Source organism: Rhinopithecus roxellana, chromosome 11 (genome assembly GCF_007565055.1).
Source record: "Rhinopithecus roxellana isolate Shanxi Qingling chromosome 11, ASM756505v1, whole genome shotgun sequence".
In the NCBI taxonomy this organism is placed as follows: Eukaryota; Metazoa; Chordata; class Mammalia; order Primates; family Cercopithecidae; genus Rhinopithecus; species Rhinopithecus roxellana.
Window position 1 is genome coordinate 46,698,279 of NC_044559.1, and position 18,818 is coordinate 46,717,096.

At 41.6% G+C, this 18,818-nt stretch overlaps 1 non-coding gene across 1 annotated transcript; it reads right to left on the reverse strand.

Moving 5' to 3' along the window:
* Positions 1-12,082: 12,082 nt before the first annotated feature.
* On the reverse strand, positions 12,083-12,157 carry LOC115900582. Its single transcript, XR_004060254.1, has one exon. It is a non-coding gene; the product is annotated as a small nucleolar RNA SNORD60 (small nucleolar RNA).
* Positions 12,158-18,818: the final 6,661 nt, after the last annotated feature.

An 18,818-nucleotide genomic window follows, 5' to 3' on the forward strand; every position in this document is an offset into this window, starting at 1 on the left:
CCAGGTACCTCAGTGCAGAAATCACCTGCCTTGTGTATTGGTCTCACTGGGAGCTGAAGACTGGAGCTGTTCCTATTCGGCCATTTTGCCCAGGTATCTACTGTCCAGTTTTAATATAGTATAAAAGGAGAATATTCAGACTTAGCCAAAGAGGCTATTAGAACAGTAGTCCTTTTTCCAAGTACACACCTCTGTGAGACGAGATTTTCCTCATATAGTTCAACCAAATATATCACAACATATTACCTGAAGAAGCAGCTATGAAAATGTAGCTATCTTCTATTAAGCCAGACATTAAAGAGATTTGCAAGCTGGGTGCAGTAGCTCATGACTGTAATCCCAGAACTTTCGGAGGCTGAGGTGGGAGGATCGCTTGAGCCCAGGAGTTCAAGACCAGCTTGGGCTACAAATCAAGACCCCATCTCACCATCGCTAAATAAAAAGAGAGAGAGAGAGATTTGCAAAAAGGTAAAATAGTGCTACTCTTCTCACTTTCTTTTTCTTGGAAAATACACTTATATTTGATGAAGATGTCATTTTTGTGAACTTGCAACGGCTTTATTATTGTCATTTTTAAATTAATTAATAAACATTTTTAACATCTCATTTCTAAGTTTTAATGTGGTACATCTCAATAGACGTAACCACCTTAACAAAGGTTTTTTGGGTTCTCTGTAACTTTTATGAGTATTTTAGAACTGCTGCCCATGCCATATCCTTCTTAGTCAATACCATCATCACTCCATATACACACTGAGCTTTTCATTGGCTGTAAGAAGAAGGTTCCAGTTCTCACCTCCCAACAGAGAAAGGAGAGCAGAGAGAAACTAGGTGCTTGCAGAACTGGAGGCCCTGGAGACAAATTCTCAGCCTTGAGGCCTTCATAGCAAATAGGCTTTGCTTATCTAAATCAGCACAGAACACTAGAAGCCATGTACCAAACGACTTTATCCACACCATGGAGAGAACCTTGGTCCTCACAGGTAAAAAGTCTCTGAAAAGCCATTGACAGCAGTCCTTCAGGGCCAATGAAAAGAGGATTTCCATGCCATGTCCTCACCCTAAGCTATCTCATCACCCTACAAACTTCCAACTTCCATCTTTAGAAGGATTTTTCAACATTGTACTGTCAGACTGTTAAATCTCTTTCTGTTACCCCAGTAAAAATACAATAGAAATGCAAGACCAGGCCAGGCGTGGTGGTTCACACCTGTAATCCCAGCATTTTGGGAGACCAAGGTGGGTGGATCATTTGAGGTCAGGAGTTCGAGATCAGCCTGACCAAAAGGGTGAAACCCTGACTTTACTAAAAATACAAAAATTAGCCAGACATGGTAGTGCACACCAGTAATCCCAGCTACTTGGGAGGCTGAGGCAAGGAGAATCGCTTGAACTCGGGAGACAGAGGTTGCAGTAAGCCAAGACTGTACCACTGCAATCCAGCCTGGGAGACAAAGTCAGATTCTGTCTCAACTAACTAACTAACTAACTAACTAAATAAATAATAAAATTAAATAAAAACAAAACAATACCAATACCCAAAACCCAAAAATCTATTTTGGTTGTTAATGAAATCTCCCCAGCCTATGCCAAAAAGGGAATGGCATTGCCTGGCACTCCACAAGATGAGCAAACTCTTTTAAATCCCACTGCTCGAGGCAGCCACACCCTCCAAAGTCTCTTGCCTTTTTTCTCAGGTTTTTCCTGCACATCTCTTCTTCCTCCCTCATAAAAATCCCACTAGTTCCTCTCGGCTTTAGGGCTCTATCTTTTCTCTGTAAGTATCTCTCCCATTTTCCTACATAATTCAGTCTAGTTTTCTTCCCTTCTCTTCTTCACTTACTACATAGATCAATAGAACAGATCAATAGAACCGATTAACACAACACAAACCCCAACACAAAAGTATCAGACTCCCCCTTCGAAGGAGAACGAGATAGGCTGAGAATACTAATATGCAAATCTTTCTGGACAAATCACTTTCTTTTCTAACAGACAAATGACATGTAGCTCCAAAGTCCTTTATATTTTTACGATGGTTACCAATGAAAGGTGTTTCTAAATCTGGAGTTCTTAAATGAAAATCAGTGCCATATCAGCTTTTACTGAGGGCTCTGCTTCGGTATTTCTCTTGACAGTATTGCTTCTCTGCTACTTCCTGTGCAAATAAACACGTGGAATTTTCAGGGACAGTGCTTTGTCATGAATGCATTGTTAGTGTTGTCTTGCGTTGTTGTGGTTTGGGCTTGCTGCTATTCTTCCATTTTAATTAGAAATCTTTATTAGTTTGACTTCATCATTATCACTTTAATTTCTTGTGAGCTATTTGGTTTGTTATATAATGAGATGCCTATTAGCATCCATAGCATTTTTGGCCCATAATTTTTCAGTGCTCAGATTTAGGACAATGTGTAATGGTACAAATACGAACCCTTCAGACTCCTATTGCTAAGATTTGTGAGATGTTATTACAGATAATTATATAATGATAAGTATGCCATTTCTATTATTTTGTTGTTGTATAAATAATCCCCTTGGAATATCTTTGGGCAGTGAAATTTTCTGGATGTTAGAAATGTTTCTTCAGCTGAGAAGTTGGAACAGGAGTCACAGTGTTTGTGTCCCAAATAACTAATATCAAAAATGTTTAAGATGCAATGATTTGTAGCACATGCTGTTAATTGCTAAATCAAAATCTCTAGTCTGAATTTTCCTAAGCCCTGGTCTCATATATTCAGCCATGTTCCAAAAGCAGACCCATCATTTCCCCAATCAAAACCATCTTCCCTCTCCCCACATCAAACTGACCCTGTATAGCTATTCCAGTCTCAAGAGACAGTATGTACAAGTCACCCACTTACAGACCTGGCTGCTTCCTCTTCCCCTGTCTAAATCCCATGAATTCTGTCTCCTAGATATTTCTTAAACCCATCCTTTTCTCCCCACCCCATCCTTTTCACAGGGTCATCGTGGGCCACTTCATCCTAGCTCCTGTCCAACAGCCTCTCAGTCTCTATGCCCAGTGTATCTGCTTCCTAGGGCTGCCATAACCAAGTACTGGATGGCTTACACAACAGAAACTTACACAGCTCTGGATGCTTGAAGTCTGAAATCAAGTTGTTGGCAGGGCCATGCTCTCTCTAAAGTTTCTTGGGGAGAAACTGTTTCGTGCCTCTCTCTTAGCTTCTGGTGTTGCCAGCAGTCCTTGGTATTCTTGGCTTGTAGATGCATCACTCCAGTCTCTGCTTCTGTCATCCCACAGCTTTCTCCCTGCGTGTCTCTGTGTCTCCTACTCTTATAAGGACATCAGTCATAGTGGATTAAGGGCCCACCCCATTCCAGTATGACTCCATCTGAACTAATTACATTTGCAAGAATCTTACTTCCAAATAAGTTTGTATTCTGAGGTTCTGAAAAGAGCATGAACCTTTCTGCTGTGGTTCAAATGTGTCCCCCAAAGTACATGTGTTGGAAACTTAATCCCCAGTGCAACAGTGTTGGGAGACGAGGCCTAATAAGAGGTGATTAGGTCATGAGGGCTTAGCCCTCACAAACAGGATTAATGTCATCATCACTAGAGTAGGTTAGTTATCACAAGAATGGGTTGGGTATAAAAGTGAGTTCAGCCCCCTTTAGCTTCTGGCCCCCTCACACGTTCTCTTGCCCTCTCACCTTCTGCTATGGACTGACACAGCACAAAGACTCTCACCAGATGCCAGTCCCTGGATCTTGGACTTCCCAACCTCCAGAATTATAAGAAATAAATATCTGTATGTATAAATGACCAGGTCTGTAGTTATTTTGTGACAGCAGCAAAAAATGGACTAAGACACTCTCCAACCTGGTGCATCCATGACTGCAGCTTCCTCTGACCAAAGGATAGGGGTGTCCTTGCTGTTCCTACTCTGGTTTGAGATCCAATCTTCAACAAGTAATAAATTTCTATATGCAATTGGGTCTGTTTCCAGGTTTTTCTACTCTGTTCCATCGGTCAGTCTATCTATGCATGTACCAATTCCACACCATTTTAGTTGAAGAGGCTTTATGATATGTTGTCATGTTTCACTTTTAGAGGCTTTATTGTACATTTAGCCTCTGCTCCCCACCCCTGCTGCTCATCTTCTTTCAGGTTCTCCTAGTGAATCTTCTGCATTTGTTCTTCTAAATAATTTTTATAAGGTACTTGTCAAACTCCAATTAAAATAATAGCTAATGCTAATTTCTCTGGTTTATTGTGGTCAGAGAACGCTAGATGTATTATTTCTGTTTCTTTACATTCATTGAAACCTTTTTATGGAATGATTTGATCCACTTTTTAAATGTCTATGTATTTTAAAATAAAGTATCTTCTCTTATGTTGTGTGTGTATATATATATGATTTATCTTACACATGCTCATATGTATATAATTTACCTTACACATGCTAATTAGAACTTCCATATTCCATATTCTTACACATGCTAATTAGATCTTCCATATTCTTACTAATCTTTTTGTCCATATGGTATTCCTGCTGTTGAGAGAGGTGGATTCTAATATTAATGTATTTAACAACTTCTCCTCGATTTTCTCATTGATTCTGCTTTATCTATAAAGCAGAGGTTTTTTACTGGATACCTAAATATTAATAACTGTGGTATCTTCATTGTGAAGATTATAAACTATGTTTGTCTCTTGAAACGCTTTCTGTCTCACCAGACACCAATCTTTCCCCCTTAAATGTTTATCCTTCTTTTTATTTTATTTATGTATTATTTTACATAGTATAAGTTTGTCTATTCCTTAATTGTTAATGTATCTGAATCTCTTCATTTTAGGAGTGTCTTCAACGTAGAGCATTGTGCTGAATTTTTGTTTGGTAGCCAAAACTGTTAATCTTTTTCTTTTAATAGGGTAAGGCTTTCTCCTCCTTCTCCTCCTCCTTCTACTTGTTCTTCCCCTTTCTCTCTCTCTCTCTCTCTCTCTCTCTCTCTCTCTCTCTCTCTCACACACACACACACACACACACACACACACACACACACACACATACTTTCTTTCTTTTTCTTCTTTCTTGATGGGAATTCATCATGTGGCCCAGGTTGGTCTTTAACTCCTGGCCTCAAGTGATCCTCCTGCCTCAGACTATCAAAGTGCTGGGATTACAGGCATGAGCCACCACACCTGGTATATTTGCTATTATTATCAGTATATTTTGTCTCACTTCTGTTATATTATATGCTTGTGAGTATATACACAGATACGCCTTGACTTACGATGGAGTTATGTCCAGATAAACCTACAATAAGTCAAAAATATTATAAGTTGAACATGCATTTAATACCAAAGAATACCCACAGAAAAGCCAAAAAATTGTAAGTCGAACCATTATAAATTGGGGGACATCTATAAATATGTATATATGGGCTGGGCACAGTGGGTCATGCCTGTAATCCCAGCACTTTGGGAAGCTGAGGTGGGTGGATCACTTGAGGTCAAGAGTTAGAAACCAGCCTGGCCAACATGGTGAAACCTCGTCTCTATTAAAAATACAAAAATTAGCTGGGCATGGGTGCACATGCCTGTAATCCCAGCTACTCAGGAGGCTGAGGCAGGAGAATCACACTTAAACCTGGGAGGTGGAGGTTGCAATGAGCCAAGGTCATGCCATTGCATGCCAGCCTGGGCAGCACAGTGAGACTCCATCTCAAAAAAAAAATATGTGTATATGTATATGCGTGTGTGTGTGTGTGTGTGTGTATATATGTGTACAGATATATATACACACACATATATATACCTGTGTACATATATATACACACACACACATTTGCATGTATTTTTAAATATATATAACAATCTTCCAGTGTATCGTCTTTTTTTTAGAGACAGGGTCTTGCCATGTTCCCCAGTCTGGTCTCAAACTCCTGAGCTCAAATGATCCTCCTGCCTCAGGCTTCCAAACTTCTGGGATTATAGGCGTGAGCCACCACATCCAGCCCTCAGTATATAGTCTTTTTTATTTTTTATCTTTCTACTCTTTATTTTTAATCTTTTGGGATTTAGGAAGGCTGTATTTTTATAAAAAGTAGTTACCTTTATGCTAGTGCCATTTTATAATACTTTGGTCTCTCCTCTTGTGACTTTTATTTATTGATCACCTACTGTTTAAAAAATATTAAAATTAGCTAGTAGTCTCTTCTTTGCACTCTCATTCTTCTCCCTAGCTTCTAATATGAAATATCATTTTGCTCCCAGTTAATACCAATTAGTCAATCAATGAGCTTATCCTTTTCTTCATAAATGGTTCCCATTTTTGATAGCCTAGCTGTACAGCGTCAATACGGTGAGAGCCCTGTGCTATATTTCTCCTTAAAACCATCAGTTATATATTTAAGCTCACCAGCAGTCCTTTTGCCAATGTCCCTCGGTCATTTTAGTTGCCCATAACTCTTTCTCCATTAGAGCAAGGCTCAAGGTAACAATAGCTCTAAGTTCTTGCATATTCATGAGAATTTGTCTGTGGCCTTTATCCTTGAAAGAGAGCTTGGCTGGATATAAAATTCTCGGTTCACAGTTTCTTTCCTTGAGTATCTTAAATATGTAATTCTGTTGCCTTTTGGTATGAATTGTTGCTGTTGAAAAGGCTGATTACAATTTGAGTGTCCCTCCCTTAAAATGACTTGACTTTTTCATATGAATGTCCAAAGACTATTTTCTTTTTCTTGTCATTTTACATATTTTTATTAAAACTCTTTAAGTTTTTTTTCTGGAATATAACCATTCTGTGTCAATGTAGACACATTGTTTGCGCTTTCAATTTTCAGTGTCAAGTGATTTATTTCAGGAAAGTTTTCTTGCAAATTTTATAAAACTTGGTCATGTGGACACACTGCAGGGGCCCCTCCTAAGGTCTTGGAAGGGGACAGTACAAGTGCTGGTCCCTGATGCTGAGGCTTTGTAATAAACCCACCTCGGTGAGGCCATCAGGGTTAATAATTCTAATTTCTATACTTCAGTGAGCTACTATTTTATTGAACAGTCCTTTCCTGGGGAACTCCTAAATCCTCTGCGTCCTAAATTGTACCAAGAGGCAATTATGGCCAAGGGCTATCTCTTACTAAGCTGCAAACATTTTAAACAGTAGGAGCATAATATACTCCAGGAATGGTTGATTACTCACACCTCTGATGGCCACGCTGTCTCAGGGCTCTGTGTCATTGGGCATCTTTAAACGGTGGCTCCAAGTCAGTGGATGTTTATTGAGAGGTCAATGTATGCCCAGCACTGTGCTAGTCACATATGAAAATTAGTTAATGGGAATAAAGGATATAGAACAATGTCTAGCACAGAGTAAATCATTGCTATTATTATTACTCTGAACAGACATAAAGGCTGACCCCAAGATATTGAGTGTCCTGAGTGACCAATATTGGTATTCATGACCTTTCCAATCTGACCCTTGGACCCTCTGCCTGCTGTGGACATTCAGACTTCTTTTCCATTATCTCCTGTAGTCTATCCTACTTTTTTTGTAACCCCACCCTTATTTCTTGCTGGAAAACCACCTCCACCAAACTCTCATTCCTTGTTATTGGAAGAGACCTGGCCTCATCCCAGCTCCAAGGAAAGCACATGAGCTAGATCTCAGCCAATCAACAAAGATCACATTGTTTGGGGCACAGTAATTGATCGAAGGATGAACACATGACCAATCAGAAGCAACAAGATGTAACAAGATGTCTTTTAGCTATCCAGGGAAAGATATACTATTTTCTGCTGAGAGAATGCAGGGTCTGACTTGTACACGTATGTTTATAGCAGCACAATTAACAATTACAAAGATGTGATACCATTGACTAAGTGCCCATTGACTGAGTGGATAAATAAAATGTAGTGCATATACACCATGGAATACTACTCAGCCATTACAAGGAATGAAATGATGTCTTTCTCAGCAACTTGGATTGGAGCTGGAAGCCATTATTCTAAGTGAAATAACACAGGGATGGAAAACCAAAAACCATATGTTCTCACTCATAAGTGGGAGCTAAGCTGTGAGTAAGCAAAGGCATACAGAGTGGACTTAGATACTCAGAAGATGGAGAGTAGGAGGTGGACTAAGAATTTTAAAACTACACATTAGGTACAATGTACACTACTTGGATGACAAGCGCACTAAAATCTCAGAATTCACTACTCTATAATAATTCATCCATGTAACAAAAAAATGCTTGTACCCTAAAAGCTATTGAATTAATACTTTAAAAAAAAAAAAAAAAGCTAATTAAAATGTTTCACCCTCAAACTCACAACTATTGAAGAACCAAAAAGACCAGGTGCAGTGGCTCACGCCTGTAATCCCAGCACTTTAGGAGGCCAAGGCGGGCGGATCACTTGAGGTCAGGAGTTCAAGACCAGCCTGGCCAACACGATGAAACCCCGTCTCTACTAAAAATACAAGAATTAGCTGGGTGTGGTGGTGTACACCTGTGATCCCAGCTACTCAGGAGGCTGAGGCAGGAGAACTGCTTGAACCTGGGAGGCAGACATTTCAGTGAACGGAGATGACACCATGCACTCCACCCTCAGCAATGGAGCAAGACTCTGTCTCAGGGAAAAAAAAAAGAGAGAGAGAGAAACAGAGAGAATGCAAGGTCTGAAGCTGTTGCAGCCCTTCTTTGACATGAGAGAAAAGATTGTCTGGGATGAAGCCCATAACTGAAGTCAAACAATAAGATGTGGAGACACAGGATCTGGACATTTTCTGATGAATGTCCAGATGCATACCTAAAGCTATGCCTGGTTCTCACTCACGCGAAACAATAGATTCCTTCTATCTTCAGCTGGTGGGTTTTGGGGTTTGTTGTTTACAGCCAAAAGTATTAAGTGGCACACAATTTGCTCTTGTTTTCCGTAATTTTACTATTGAAGAATACTGAAATATCCCTCTCTAAGACACTGGGGATTTTAGCTAAAGTTAAAAGGTTAAAACAGAGCCGCACACTCTGCCCCCTTCTTTGCCTTTATCAGCTCAGAAACAGAGCTCAGAGATAGTAGTGTCAGAGAGGATCTAGGAGCTGACTTCACTCTCCCCGTAAATTTTCTTTCCCACATTGTCTTGCCTTTTAGAAGCCTGAAAATACTCTCTTCTTTATCTTGTCACCATAGAAGATTTGTGGCTCTTTGTTAAAATACTACTTAAGCAAGGCCCCTAAGCCACTGCCTTGAGAAAGAGATACTTTTGAAGTAAGGTCTCTCCCCCATGATGGGTAGAACATGCATTAACAAAACTTTTTCTTTTGTGCATCTGACTTTTGCTTTCAGGAAAGCATCTCAGCTAAGAACCTAAAAAGGGAAAGGAAAAAAATTATGTTTTCTCCCTGCACTATCTTCTGTGTGTCCGCATAATTTTCCACTTTTCTACCTTTGTTCAGCTTAATCTTTCTATCTGGGATGGCCTTTTGCTCATCCCTGCATATCTAACATTCTCTTCATTTTTCCAGAGTTTAGGTCAAATGATGCCTTTTCTGTAAGGAATGTAGTAAAGTATCCAGGGAAGATGAGGCATCAGCTCAGCAAGTGACTCCCAGAGAGTTTAAGAGACCAGTGTTCTGTGTGTTGCACTTGCACCTTTCTTATAACTGTGGAACTGTTTTGAATTTTTCATAAAGATTCAAAAAGTGTAAGCTCTTTGAGAGGCTTGTCATCAATAGAGAGAACTTCACAGCCATATTATTAATATAATAACACTCTTCCTGTTGGGGTCGATTTGAAATAGCCCAAAACGTGTCCCTTCTCCTACACAAAGTAGATGGGCCCCTTGTCAAATGTGCAAACTATTCAGGATTTAGCTGCATTCCTCGCACACAGTAGGTACTCAACAGATGTTTTTTGAATGAATGAGCGAACAGGGATGGGTTCTACACACAGGCATCAATGCATTCGTTGTGTTTGGAAATCCATAAATCATTTTTCTTTCTATTTTATTGATGTAAGAAAATATTATTAGTGTTCCGGGGTCTTATCCCTCCATTCAAATAGGAGAGTAAGAAGGAGATTTTCTATCGACTGAAATAACTTTGCTTCCTCACTATGTAACGGGATAATTGAAGATGCATGCAAAACTAATGGATTCTTGGTGAAAGAAAGGGATGCATGAAGAGAACCTGATATCATTGCACAATGACAAGAGCAGCATTTATTTATCAGAAAAATAAATTGGATTTGCTTGGCTCCTGGCACTGCCCCATTGTGATGCTAATTACACCTTTGCAGCAACTCATCTTGTTCTCCTGGGCCCCCCGCTGCTTTGTCTTCTCTCATTTGTTGGTGCTTCTTGCATCAGACGACCCCTCTGCCTGACCCTATGTACAAGTGCAATGACATATATGGGCGTAAAACCTACCAACACCATCACGGGTATCGCACCTCAGAAAACAGAAAATTCCCACTCTTTGAGTAACCAGCAGGAGATCATACTCAGCCTGGGTGCTGCAGGACTGACCTCAAATTCTAATTCCACTTAGAAAGCCTTGACTCTGACTACTCTCTCAAAAAGGTGCTGTCAAAGTGCCTGGTGGGGAACTCTCACCCCGTGTCTCATGTTGCTGAAAGGGAATTACATCAGGAGTTCAAAAGAGCCCATTTCTGGTCCCATAACAGTGCTTGTGTGACTTTGATTAATCGTTCAACATCCCCAGGTTTCAGGCTGCTGATCTGGGAAGTGGATACAGCATTAACAGCCCTAAGTTCTTCACAGAGTCATAGTGAGGGTCAAATGTATGTGAAAATGCCATGAAAGAAAAGCAGCTTCCAACAACCCAAAATTCTATCAATATGTAGATGCTAGAGCAGTAGTTATAGAGGCATGAGACATCACAGCAAAGAGAAGATAGAATGGATTAAGGAACTTTGGGCCAATCTCCAGATGAAATGGAACGGTGGCCCTCTGCCGAGATGAGCCTGGCCCTCTGCCATACCTGTGGTTGATAGTATCACCAAGAAGGTGTTTATTGGACAAAGCTGTATAATATAAAGTCTAATTTTAGCATACATTAATTTAACCTGCATCTCCAACAGGTAACATCTGTGGCATCTGGTGATGTTTGGGACAGCAGAGAAAGGGCATCTGTGGAAACTGTGTGGTGTCTTCGTTTCTCTCCCCATCTAGGAAGACATGGCCCTTGGCATCTTTTCTCACCTGCTTTTACATTCTGCTCAGTCGTGGCTCTCCCTCTCTTGTGTATTTTCTCTTTCACTACTTCCCTCTCTTCAAATCACAGACACACCTAGACACCCCCCACACAGAAAGTCAAACCTCTGCAGAGCCACCTCGGCAAGCTGAAGGAGTCTCCCCCATCCCTTAGGGGGATGTTCCATGGTCTAAACATTCGCCAGCTCAGGCTTTGGATAGCCTCGCACCAGAACTGCTTCCTCAAGGACCCCACTGACCTCCTCACCTCCTCGCCAGGGTGGTCTTTCCCCCTCGCTGTCCTTGACCCTGCTGACCAGTCACCCCATTCCTGGAGTTTCCCTTCCCATGAAGCACCCTGTGTTCCCCTCTCTGGGTGCTCCTCCCAGCTTTCTCAACTGGACTTCTCTACCTTCCCCCATGGCCTCCAAAGTGGAGATCTGTCCCTTGGCCCAGCTCTTTCCCACTTTCTCTATGTCTACTTTCTTTGACCTTCTCAGCCCTCCCAGGCCCCAGCTAGCACTCTCTGAAGAGAACTCCAGAGCGTGAACTCTCCTGGCTCACTGCCAGCTGTGTGGAGTGTCTCCCATGTGTCCTAACCTGTGTGTGCCAGCAGACACCCCTGCTCACCATCGGCCCACTGAGATGATTATGCCCCTCACACCGCCTTCTACCTCGAACTCTATATTTCTATCAGGTGGGCAAACATCCTTGCAGTCACCCAACTGTGGGGTCATCTGCACTGCCGCTTGCATTCTCTGCCAACCCTGAGAACTATTTAATTCATTTTGCTGCAAATCATGCTCAAGCCATGATTGCGGTTCTCCCAAACACTAACCTTCCAACTGCCTTGCCTCCCAACCCAAGCATCTCTCTTTTTTCTTATTTTTTCTTTTTTTTTCTCCCCCAAGCCTCAGTCTTGCAAGACTGCAAGTGCAGCTTTCATACGAGGTGTCAGAAATTAAAGCAATTCATCATATCCTCCCAAGCATCTATTTTTTCTAACACAACTGCCTGGTCCATCTTCCTAAATTACAACATACAATTCCCAGATTCAAAAGCCACTGTCAGCCCCCACAGTCACTTCTCACCTCGCTTTCTATAGAGTTCAGTCTCCTTCTCTTGGCATCTGAGCCCCTTGTAAGTCTTGCCCCAGCCATTTTTGCAGCTTTATTTCCTACTCCCCTTCACATGGACTGCATATTTCCTCATAAATGGAGTATCTGCCACTACCCAAGCACGCCCAGGACTGCCCCACCTCTAGGCCTTTGCTCACACAGGTTCTTCCCGGAGTACCCTTCCTCACTTTCCATCTCTATTTGTCAAAATCATTTGAGGCCCAGCTCTAATCCACCTGCCAGGAAGCCTTCCCAGATTCCTGCTTTTCTGTCATGCTCATTAAAACCATGGGCATGCATGCCCCATCTTTTCACTAAACTATAAATTCCTTTAGCGAGCAGGCCATTCCTCACTCACTGATGAATGAGTGCCACCCGTCCCATGCTACCCATGCAATAATTCTTCGCTATGATAAATTCATTTGCTGAAATAAATTCTCCTGGAGTCAGTTCAAAACCTCCTCTAAAATTAACCTTGATCCATTTCTTCCAATGTTCTCAAATTTTTCTTAGACCTAAATTTCCTCTTTTGAATTATCTAGGTAGACTTGCTAGGTGTCCAGTGACCACAACATCCATCATGAAACTTCAGGAAAGAATAATCCAATACATATGAAATAATAGAATAATGGTAGATGAGGGGATGTTTGTGAGCTATAAAATGCCCAAAGGAGAAATGCTGCTTGAATATTTAATTAGCAGTGATGCAAGTGATATGGTTTGGCTGTATCCCCACCCAAATCTCATCTTCAATTGTAGTTCCCATAATCCCTACGTGTTGTGGGAGGTAATTTAATCATGGGGTAAGGGGCAGTTACCCTTATGCTGTTCTCGTGATAGTGAGTTATCACGAGATCTGATGGCTTTACAAGGGGCTGTTCCCCATTTTGCTCTGCACTTCTCCTTGCTGCCACCATGTGAAGAAGGATGTGTTTGCTTCCCCTTCTGCCATGATTATAAGTTTCCTGAGGCCTCCCCAGCCCTGCAGAATTATGAGTCAATTAAGACTCTTTATAAATTACCCAGTCTCCAGTATGTCTTTATTAGCAGCATGAGAATGGACTAATTCAGTAAGAAACTGAAGGAGTCACAAGGAGAGCCACTCCTCCTGACATTTCAGTTCCCTGAAAGCGTGGGATCTCCTGTTTCTATGGCCAGGGAAAGAGACAATTTCATTTCCAGTGTAGAAATAGAAGATTTACTGAAGTAAAGTGAATTGGGCAAGTCGGCACATTGATAGGGTAGAGACAGCCAAACAGACTCTGAACAGGGCCAGCTTCAAGAGCATGCAACTTGGGCAGGTGTGCACAGCCCAGTGCTCAGAACAGAGCACTGGCTTAATGCTTGACTGTTGCCATCTTGAAATTTCTAATTTTTGAACAAAGACCCCCACAGATTACAGAGCCAGTCCTGGTCTGGGCCTCTGATGTCAGAGGGCTGAAGGATGAAGAAGCGCTGAGGAGGTGACATCAGTGAGCTGCCACATATCTAATGTCACTTGATTAGCAGGGAGGGGAATTCTTGCCCTAAGGGAAAAAGTTACATATTTGCTTAAAAAACATGATTCAAGCTACTGCTCTTCTCTTTTGTAAGCTAGCCTATGAAAGCATTATAGGAAACTTTCTTGTCTAGAGAAGGGAGGAGTAGAATTTCCATTCAACTAAAGGTTTCCATGTGGAATCACGAGACCAATTAAAATGTATTATATGCAAATGTCTCTGGCATGTATGCTCATAAATGTGTTTACAAATACTCCAGGGTGGCATGCCTTGACTGCAAATTATGCAGCCTCTAGTCTTTTAGAATATTTCTCAAATTTTCCTTTTAGAAAATGGCATGATATGACCCTAAATAGTTTACGTCTACAACCTGCAAGTTTCCTTCAGTGGAATATCTTGGTAAGGGATCATGTATGTCTATCACACCTGAGAAAGCATTCCTCTGTTAATCAGAAGAGCTAAGAAACCTATATTTTCTAGGCAAATGCCTGCACTGGAGAAACTAGAGGGTTTAACTACAATATTTGTCTTGTGACTCACTTTGGCTTTGACAGTTTGACTACAATAATTATCACTTTCTTAGGCAATATTTAATGAAGATAATAAGATAATCCTGTGCACTACTGCACTTTCTCATTGAATCTTTTTAATCCATTATAGCAATGATAGAAAAAAAACAGTGAAGTTGTTATTAAGTTAACTCAAGACTGAATTTTCCCATATGTTACCAAAAAAAAAAAAAAGGTGCTTCACAATATATAATTTTAAAGTGCAGATATACCATATTTATTTGTGTAGTGGGATTTTAAAAGTTCTCTGAATGAAAGCACTAACATTCTCTTTTGGGGTGGTGGGGGGTTGCTCTCATTATTTAGGAAAATATCTTGATCAGCTGCTTGTGGGGTTGAAGGAAAGATCCTCTCACTCAGTTGACTTAGAACAAGTTAACCAGACACAGGTGAGCTGCTCTGTATGGGAGAGTCAAGGAGATGAGAGAAGCCAAGAGAGAAAGGTTGAAGGAGAGCGCCCCAGGGACTTTGAAACAGAGAATAGCTGTTATAATATTCAATTTCAAGTTGAAAATCAATTCTGTCTCCCCAGCTTTCCTTCAAGTCCACCGCCCCCACAAATGCTTCCAGTGTGAAAATCAAGGGAGGGGCAGAGTTGTGCACTCAGAGTGCCATGAGCAGACAGACCCTTGGGGCCTGCCAAAGCAGAAACCGGGATTTGCTGAAACCTCAGGGAACACGTCCAGACCCTGGGGCTGCCCTGAGTTTCACGTAGCCTCTCCTTCAATATTACCTCTAATTTTCAATAAGTAAGTATGTTCCCTGGGAAATTCTCCCCAGTGAATTTATTTATTTATTTATTTATTTTAAGATGAAGTCTCGCTCTGTCATCAGGCTGGAGTGCAGTGGCGCGATCTCAGCTCACTGCAACCTCCTCTGCCTCCCGAGTTCAAGCAATTCTCCTGCCTCAGCCTCCTAAGTAGCTGGGATTGCAGGCACACACCCCCACCTCCAGCTAATTTTTGTATTTTTAGTAGAGATGGGGTTTCACCATGTTGGCCAGGATGGTCTCAATCTCTTGACCTTGTGATCCACCTGCCTCAGCCTCCCAAAGTGCTGGGATTACAGGTGCGAGTCACCGTGCTCAGCCTTTTTTTTTTTTTTTTTTTTTTTTTTTTTTTTTTTTTTTGAGGCAGAGTCTGTCTCTGTTACCCAGTCTGGAGTGCAGCGACATGATCTTGGCTCACTGCAACCTCCACCTCCTGGGTTCAAGTGATTCTCCTGCCTCAGCCTCTCGAGTAGCTGGCATTACAGGCGTGTACCACCATGCCTGGCTAATCTGTGTATTTTCAGTAGAGATAGGGTTTCACCATGTTGGCTAGGCTGGTCTCAAACTCCTGACCTCAGGTGATCTGCCTGTCTTGGCCTCCCAACGTGCTGGGATTACAGGCGTGAGCCACCACACCCAGCCTGTTTTTAATGATTAGACAGATCTACTATGACTGTCAACGGAGTTTCCAACTCCTACGCTACCTCTCCCCCAAGGGAAGACTTTATCTTGAACAAGCCCACAAAAGATGAGAGAGGACATGGCCCCACCTCTGCAATGGGTGCCTTCTTTTCTCACTTTCTCACTAGAACTTTAAGCTGGTTAGATTTTCTGTACTCCCAAGCCCTATGGAAAAACTCTGTAAGAAACTGGGGCGAGAGCAACCACCAGCATCTTCTTCACTCAGGGTTAAAGTTCTTAAGGCTCATTCTTTCCTTCTCCCTTCTTCCCTAGCCGCTCCCTGGAAATCTTAAACACACTCACCAAGTGGGCGCTCTTCCTCAGCTTCCTCTCAACCACCCCATATTTTAAATGTGTTTTTTGAGCACCAACTGTGAGTAAGGTAAGAACTAAGGCAGTCTTGCTTAAAAGCTTTTTTTTTTCCTTTTTAGGAAGAAATGGCTGAAAGAAGAGGAAAATATTGGAAAACTCACCCACTAGAGTAGCTATACTAAATAATCTTATCACTGTAACTTACAAATACCCTGAGGCTAAGGTCCCTTGCTCTACACACCCATGACTCACCACTCATGGTACATTCTAAAATCACCTCCTCTACATTTCTGGATGGTTCCTCTCTATAGGGTCTGGGAGATGATGACCAAGTCCATTTCACTCCAAAAGCGCGTAACAAGATAGCCTGAGGTGAGATAGGTGGCTGAGGGTTTTTTGAACCTAGATGAAGAGAAACTGGGAAACTCGTTTCCATCTGTGAACAGTTTTCTTCCTAAGTGGGATATGCTTGACTTTGCATTTTGATGTAATCTCTTCTTAGTTCTGGGGAAACGTGCCAAAGGTCCATACAAAATCCATGGAGCAAAGAGACTTTACTGGAAAGAAGGGGTTTGAGACAATGTGGCTTTGGCGTGCCGAGTAGCACTGCATAGTCATCCCAGACGCTGTTATTTTTGTGGGCAGAGCTGCCAATCCTGCAGGGTGTTGGTGACAGAAAGGCGTTTCCCTCCTAAGTGATGGCTGAATCTGCCCTTTGCCCATTCTTTTGTGTCCTACAGTACTGCAAGTATGTTCTTAGAGCAACTGTTGGACCGTGAGAATGGGATGTCGAGGTCTTGAGGAAGGATACACAAGGGTCGTTCCTCACCTCACCCCAAGAAGGGAGACTCACCGGGACTCCAGGCTTACCTCCCCCAGTGCAGCCTGGAACACAGGCAGGATTTAAGACCAGGTAACCTATCCTGGAGAAATGTATGCATTTCCTGTGGCTGGCAGTGGGGCAAAACAGTGGTCCTAAAGAAATCAAACCTGGGTGGACTTCTGACTCAGGTGAGGGGGGGAAAGGTCCTCCTAGTCTTGGGGTCCAAGACCAGTTTGGCTTGGAAGCACACAGCTGTGAGACAGAAGCATGCTGGGAGCCCAGGTCAGGTGGGGCTGAGAGAGGACCTGTGCAGGGGTTGTATATGACATTGGATTACCTATGGCCAATCATAAGGGTCAATCACAGGGGTCAATCATAGGGGTTGCCTATGATCATGGATCACTCAATATTTTTCCGGAAGTTGGAAGCTGGTCTTTGTTGTGCTGTAGGACCTGGAGGAGCCCATGGGAAAACCCAGCTCAGCCCCTGTACAAGTTTCCTATTGCTGTTGAAACAAATGACCACAAACTTAGTGACTTCAAAGAATACAAATTTACTCCTACACTTTTGTAGGTCCAAAGTCACCAAAAGGTGTCTCAGAGGGCTGAAATCAAGGCCTGTGTGTCTCCTGGAGGCCTTAGAGGAGAATTTGTTTCTTTGTATTTTCCACCTGCTAGGGGACTCCTGCATTCCTTGGCTTATGGCTGCCTGACACCGACTCTGCATCCACAGTCACGTCTCCTCTGACTCTGACCTTCACGCCTTATGAATATGTTGGTCCCACCTGGATAATCCATGGAAGTCTCCCCAAAGCAAGATTCTTAACCACATCTGCAGAGTCCCATGTAAAATAATTGTTTCAGCTTAGCAGTGAATAATTGTTTACTATAAGAGGACCCAAATATTGCATGGGGCATACTTATACTAAAAATTTGTCATTGTTTATCTGACACTTGAATTTAATCCGACATTCTGCATTTTTATTTGCTAAATCTGGAAACCCTTGAGAAACTCACAGAAATAGTCTGGAAGCATCTGGAAAAGAAGGTACTTTGAGGGCGCTAATGTCCTACAATGAAGCCATTAGACAGTTTTGCTTGTGCAATTTACATTATACAGGATTCATCAACTTTATAAATTACATTCATAGTTTCCTGAACACTTTATTTCCACATTAATATTTTTCTGATCTTAATTGTATTGTCTTCTGCAACACAGGATTTTCTGCATTTTGAAATTTGTCCAGTTTTACCCAGATACTAAATACATATTTCAAAAATGTGATTCCAACCAACATGTCCAGTTGATTTTTTAAATTTTCATAAAGCAAAATAAAGACACCACCTGTTGCCTTTAATAAACAGATGTGTGGCTCCTACAAACTTGTGAGGGAACCATTTACTGTGGAATTCCTCTTGGTCATCAGGAAGATCAAGACAATATGACTAACCAGCTAGGTTCCGTATGCGTCAGAAATTCCCAGAGATCTTTTACAAAATGCTATGATTCTTCAAAAAGCATTATAGCCTGGGTATTGAAAAGGGTTTCAAGTAAATTGATACAACAAGGAAGCTTCCCTATGTAGTGGGTAACCAGAAGTGTGAACAAGCCTGTGGTGATTTGACATCGTTTTTGAAGAGGTTTGAGCTCTTCCTTGAATTACACAATAACCTGAGCTATTTAGACCAATCCTGTCCAATAGAAGTAACTGTAGCCACACATGTAATTTGAATTTTCTAGTAGCCACATTTTTTTAAAAGAAAAAGGAAACAGGTGAAGCTTATTTTAATGATGTATTCTATTTTGCTCAACATATCTGAAATATTATTCTTATAACATGTAATCAATACAAATAATATTAATGAGACATTTT